Here is a 5,769-nt window from a genome sequence, read left to right as displayed (position 1 = left end):
AAATACCAAGAACGCACTGCACTCTTTCCAGTATTCTAGTCTGAAGCCTTTGAACTGATCTGGTTATAATTTGATCATATAGGATTGTTTTTATTGCCTCCCCCATTTGACTGAGTTCCCTGATGGTCGGGACCGGTTTTTTGCCTTTTGTCGGATACCCAGCACTTTAGCACACAGGTCTTGCACATACTAGGTGCTTAATTAATGCTTACTGACTGACAGAGTGGCCCATGGCTTCAGTGAAGTAGGGCAGGGAACAGGCTATGAGAAGGAAGAAGTTTTTTATTACTTCAGTTAACAGAAATATCTCTTTTATTAATGACCTTTAACCAGGCTGGAAGGAGAATCCATAAAGGGAGTAAAGGTTTTTAAGAAAATGATACTTCACAGGCAAGTAGCCCTTATTCCATGTAAGGAAGTCCACTGTTCTCTAAGCTCCATCACAACATTCTCCCTCGGGGTAGAGTTTTGCCTACTGCTTGAAAATATCATAAAAGCCTAACTTCAAAAACGGTTTATGTTACAGAGAAATTTTCAAAGGCATGGAGTAACTGACCACCCTTGGACTTCTCTATTCTTATAAACTGAAATATTTTGAATTAATTTAATCTAAATGAATAAAAATTTGGTTTGTATCTTCCAGGCTTGTATCTAAAATGCATAATAATAATAGCTCAAATTTACATAGCACCTACTATGTGCCAGGTATTGTGCTAAGTACTTTGCAGGTATTATCTCACTTAATCTTCCCAACAACCTGAGGGAGAGGGGTAGGTGCTTTTATAATCCCCATTTTTCAGATGAGAAAACGGAGGCAAACAGAGGTTAAGTGACTTGCCTAGGATCACACAGCTAATATGTGTCTGAGATCACATTTGAATTCCGGTCTTCCTGACTCCAGGGTGGGTGTTTTTTGAGTACCAGTAGAGTACTCAGGCAGTCTAACTATTATCTCTCATACCACATAACTGATTCATCCCCTCTCTTGTCATATGTATTTTTAGTGATGTCCTTCCTACTACCTGTTCAAGGTCAGTCATAATCACAAATACGCTGCAGCTTCCTTCACTTAAATTCAGCTGAAACCAACAAGTATTTATTAAACACCTCTATATTCTTGCTGCTGTGGTAGGTTCTAATCACATGACAAAAATGAAACAATCCTAGCCCTCAAGAAATTTTCATTTCCTTTTGTCTATCATATGTCCTTCCATTGGACTGTTAGACCAATCTCTTTTGAATAATAGTGAATTACACTGTGGAGGCCTTGAAATGTTCAAAAGTTTAATGCAATCAATACAGCACCAGCTACAAACCAGGACCTCTGAAGGATCTGGTCATCTATAAGAAAACCTTCTTTCATTTGGATCTTGAGTAAGCCATATTCCATGACAGCAGAGGACACCTTCGGTGAGAATACATCTCCCTATTTTAAGAATAATTTAATATTATCAACGAGAAGTTTAGTGAACATTATTCCCTTGCAAATCATACTCCATGTGAGATAATAATACTGGTCATTTTCCAAAGGCAAAAGCTTTATTTCAATGGGTTGGTATTCTAATTTTTCAAAGTAATATCTTTTCATTCCAGGAGCTATGGAGAACAGTATTCATATTACTTACATTTAAAATAGTTAAGCTACTGTTCATTTCTATTATTTATTTTTTTATTTTGCTTTTTGGGGGGCAATTGGGGTTAAGTAACTTGCCCAAGGTCACATGGCTAGTTTGTGTGTGTGTGTGTTAAGTGTCTGAGGCTGGATCTGAACTCAGGTCCTCCTGGCTCCAGGGCCAGTGCTCTACTCACTGCACCACCTAGCCACCCCAGTTCATTTCTATTATCGTGAAACTTCAAGCATTTTTATGAAAAGACAACAATAAAAATAAACATTTAATGAGCTAGGAAATTAGGTAAATAGATCACTGGGCCTGGAGTCAGAAAGACCTGAGTTCAAATTTGACCTCAGATACTTACTAGCTATGTGACTCTGGGCAAGACGCTTAATTGCCATTTGCCTGTTTCCTTATCTGTAAACTGGGGATTATAACACCCAACCCCCCGGGTTGTTGTGAGGATCAAATAAGATAATATTTGCAAAGTGCTTTGCAAACCTTAAAGTACTGTATAAATGCTAGCTATTATTGTTACTATTATATTTAAGCTCTCCCAGGTTTTTAGGACACAAAATTCCTTACTCTCAAGGAGCTTGCATTCTCTGAGAAGAGACGTTGAATTATACACGTATTGGCATGATACACCATGTGATCAGGATGAAGAAAAGCACCAAACAAATGGAAAACTGGATGAGTCAGGGGGATACTTTCACCCATAGAGCTAAGGGGAAGAATGGAAAAGCTAAGCTTAGGCCTGAAGGAAGAGGATCTCAGCAGGTACTGATGAGACAACCTATGCAAATGAAGGATGGCTTGGAGATCGATCATCCCAGATTGATCATCAAGATCAGGGCCAGATGCAATCTGCCTGAAAGGGAGTAAGGTAAAATCAGACTAGAAAATCTGGTGCCAGATTATAAGGGGCCTTAAATACCAAGTTGAAGAATGTTATTTTTTTCTCCTACAGGCCATTGAGAGTTCCTTGTTGAGAAGGGGAATGACAAGGGCAGAAATGATTTCTGTCATCTGATGTAACAAAACTCATTCTAGAATCTGACTTTATGTTATAGTTCCAACTCTCTCATTCATGCTACTTATTGGTAGCAAATTCACTGTTAAGCCCATCTCCAACTTCAACCTGTCTTCATTTTAAAACCACTTCGGCATGGGTTTAACTAGCTAACATGAGGATGCTCCAGATGAAATCTCAGTTCTTGGCTCCTGTCCTCCAAAAACATATGTGCCGTCACTGGTTGAATTATGCTATCTTGTCTGGTGGAGATATTCAGTGAACTGGCTCTTCATACCAACCTTCAGCCCTGAAAGTTTGTGGAATACTAGAGCTCACCCAGAACAACAATCAAGCTACCAGCACGGCCCATCTGGAAAGGGAAAAAAATCAATCAGTGAGTATTTATCAAGCACCTACTATGTACCAAGAAGCATACAAAGTATTGGGAATACAAAGACAAAAATAAAAGACCCTGCCCCAAAGGAGCTTTGATTCTACTGATGGGTGTTGGGAGAACAACATTTATCCATATAAGTAACTATATAGCAACTGTCTCATCAATCCACAGTCATGTCTCTCTACATATGGAACAGCAGACAAAATGCTCTAGGCTTGGTGGAAGCCCATGGAACCCAAAGACACAGAGGTAGGAGGTGGGATGTTGTCTGTATGGAACAGCAAGCTGCCCAGTTTGGCAAGAAGAGGAGTAGGGCACAATACAGAGGGGCCGAAGCTGGCTTGTAAGAGTCCTCAAATACCTAGGAGAGAAATCTGCACTCGATCCCAGAGGCAGTGGGGAAGAGCTGGAGCTTTTTGAGTAAAGGTACAGCCCGGTCACATCTATACTTCCAGAATATCATTTTGGTAGCCCAATAGAAGACTAGTTGGAGAAGAGGGGAAAGGCTCATAACAGGCCGAATCTGGTGAGAGTACAGATTCATGCTACTTATTGGTGGCGAATTCACTGTTAACCCCATCTCCAATTTCAACCTCTGTCTTCATTGTTAACCTGTCGCCCCATCCAGCTTTGCTGCTGACCTTGGAATGCTTGGGAGATAGAGGAAATAGCAGATCTAAAAAAGAGACACACACACACACACACACACACGCAGACACACACAGACACACACATACTCCTCAAAGCCCTAGAGAGGTATTCCCAAGAGAAGAAGTTTTTGGTTGTTTTCTTTACCTAACAAGGTAGGAAGGTAGAACGAGACACACATTGTCTCTAGTCAGGCTTGGCCAGTGGGGAGATCTGCATATTTATTAAAAGAGCTTTGTTTGTCTTCTTTTTATTTTTTAAAATTTTGTCAAAAGAATGGGGAGGGGGAGTTTACAATGTATTGTCAAAAAGAAGAAGAAAGGAAAGAAAAAAGATTCATTAAAGCCTTTTTTAAATGCACAGAAACAAAGAGAAGGAAGTTCAGAAGGAAACATGAGAAGGACAGTTTTGAAAGTAACATTGAATTTATTATATACTTAAAAAGAAAACAAGTTGGATGTAATATTCATGGTTTGATATGCAATCCTAATTATTGGCTCCACTTGGTATATGGAAATGCATGTTTTATTTAGTATTTCTAAGTTCAGAATTTTTAAAAAGAAAAAATAAGGTGGTTTTTTTTAAGTGACTGCCTCTGAAATGATATGATATGTCCATGGACTTTACTATGTATATAAATATGTATATCTGTGAATGTCAACTCTATACAAGAAGTAGGTCTAGGTTGGCTCACCTCAGACCCAGTAGTAGGTTTCCAGGAAATCAAACTTGGGCTTGCTGAAATATCCACTAATCTGTGAACTTGTCCTTTTATGGTCTCAAGATTTCACAGAATATGAGTTGGAAGAGGCCTCTAGGGTCCAACTTATACATGAAAGGAATTCCCATTATAACATATCTGACAAGTGGCCATCCGGCCTCCCCACCATCTCTTTAAGCAGCCGGTTTCACCTTTAGATAGCATTTCCTGAGATCAAGCCGGAATTGGCCTGTTAGCAACTTTTCATCTCCTCTCCCCCCTGCTTTGCTCCTGGTTCAGGCTTCTAAGGTCAGACAGACCAAGTCTAATCCCTCTTTCAAATATTTGAAGATATCTAACATGTTTCCTTGAGTTTCTCTTCTTCAAGCTAAATACACCTAATTCCTTCAACGAATCTTCCTATGAATTGGCCTCTAGGTCCTGTACTATTCTGGTCGCTGTCCTTCAGACAATCTCCAACTTACCAATGTCTTTCTTAAATTATAATGTCCAGAAGTGAACCCAATACTTCAGTTGTGGTCTGACTAAGGCAGAGGGCAGTGGAATGATCACCTTCTAGTCCCAGGAACTATAAACTGAGACCTTGGAAAGTTTACTGGAACAAATGAAACCAAACAGATACTGTAGACCTTTAGAAAATGTTTGGTTAAAGGAGACAAACAAATAGTAATATAAAAATGACATTATTTATTCATTATTCATTATTCCCTTAAGGTTAGCAGTACTTGCACTAGGAATACAGGATAAAAGTCCTGACTGGTGAACAGTCTTATAATTAAGACTTTTTATACATTTTTAGAGCCATCCCAATTCAGGATGACCATGTCACAAAACTTTATGACTTCTCTTTGTTACCATCTATATGTGAAACAGAGTTCCTTGGTTGTAAATGCAAATTGACAAGGACCAGAGCAGGGCCTATTTACATTTTATAGTCTCAAGATGTCTGTTTTGCTCTCTTGTGGAGTGAGTTCCAAGATAAGGGGGATCTTACCTCTGGTCTTTGAACTTGCTAACACAGGGAAAGGCATTTTAAAATCAACCAAAGCAGTTTGTTTGATTAATTCAGACTTTGGCTAAAATATAATATTAATGATTATCATTTCCCTGCTTTTGGTCAAGAACAAATCTATGAGATTCAGTTCTAAGACCAAAGGAGGTATAAAAAAAATCTCTCTTCTTGTTAGCTTTTCCAATATCCTTATCTAGGTGAATTCAGGTTTTTCCGAATCACTTCCTGAAATAGGGGGCCCTAAGGATAATAGTTAAACAGTTGGATGTCCCCAGATATGTAAGTCAATTGAAATACAAGCAAAAGGAGCAAGCTGCAAGGGGGATCAAGGTAGCACAATGAGAATACAGAACAATAAGCTAA

Source organism: Petaurus breviceps, unplaced genomic scaffold, assembly GCF_028583685.1.
Source record: "Petaurus breviceps papuanus isolate PSGF00001 unplaced genomic scaffold, PetGlider_PUasm1.0 90459, whole genome shotgun sequence".
Classification (NCBI taxonomy): domain Eukaryota; kingdom Metazoa; phylum Chordata; class Mammalia; order Diprotodontia; family Petauridae; genus Petaurus; species Petaurus breviceps.
The sequence above is the reverse complement of the archived record's forward strand: the minus strand, read 5'-3'. Positions refer to the sequence as shown.